The sequence below is a fragment of the Octopus bimaculoides genome, chromosome 5, assembly GCF_001194135.2.
Source record: "Octopus bimaculoides isolate UCB-OBI-ISO-001 chromosome 5, ASM119413v2, whole genome shotgun sequence".
Lineage (NCBI taxonomy): Eukaryota > Metazoa > Mollusca > Cephalopoda > Octopoda > Octopodidae > Octopus > Octopus bimaculoides.
The window spans coordinates 44506088-44506980 of record NC_068985.1 but is presented as its reverse complement, the minus strand read 5'-3'; positions in this window follow the sequence as shown (position 1 = coordinate 44506980).

The window sequence follows — 893 nt, the reverse complement described above, 5'->3', positions numbered from 1 at the left end:
GTGTGTTTGTTCCCCTGCTATCGCTTGACAACCGATGTTGGTATGTTTATGCTCCCGTAACAAAGCGGTTCGGCAAAAGAGCAGATGGAATAAGTACTAGGCTTACAAACAATAAGTCCTGGTGTCGATTTCTTCGACTAACAACCTTTAAGGCGGTGCTCGAGCATGACTGCTGTCAAATGACTGAAACAAGTAAAAGAATAAAAGAATAAAAGAATATGGGACAGTCGCAAAGGTCTCTTTTCGTTTATTGTACCGCCTCATCGAGAACAATAAAAGTAGGTTCGAGTGGTTGACGCCATTTTTATTTCATCAGCAATCAAATATTCTCCATATTAATGTCACGGTGAAATACTATTTATTGTTACTGTTTTTCAGTTTTTGATTTAATTAAATTGATTTGAATATTGACCACATTTTCAAAAGTATGTGTGCATGTTTGAGTGTATTTGTGTGTGTTTGGGTGTTCATGTATGTGTGCGCGCGAGCATTATTATTTTTATGTTTAAGAAAGTATTATACACCTATATATATTGGGTCATGTATGTATGTACATATGCATACACATATACACACATGCGCATACACACATACGCATACACACATGCGCGCGCGCGAGGACGTGCTAAAAAGTTCTTGGCTTTGAGTAAACGAAAATACAGAAGGATCATTTAATTATGATTTTATTCAAAATATTCCCCTCTCAGATTCACACACTTATTGCAGCGGCGCTTCAGTTTTTATAAGCCATGTAAAAGAACGAGTAAGGTTGGGCTTCCAACCAGGCTTTTCACGATACCCTTAAAACTAGGTATTTTTCAGCACCCCATCGTATGTATATAGATATATATATAGATATACATCTCTCTCTCTCTCTCTCTCTCTCTCTCTCT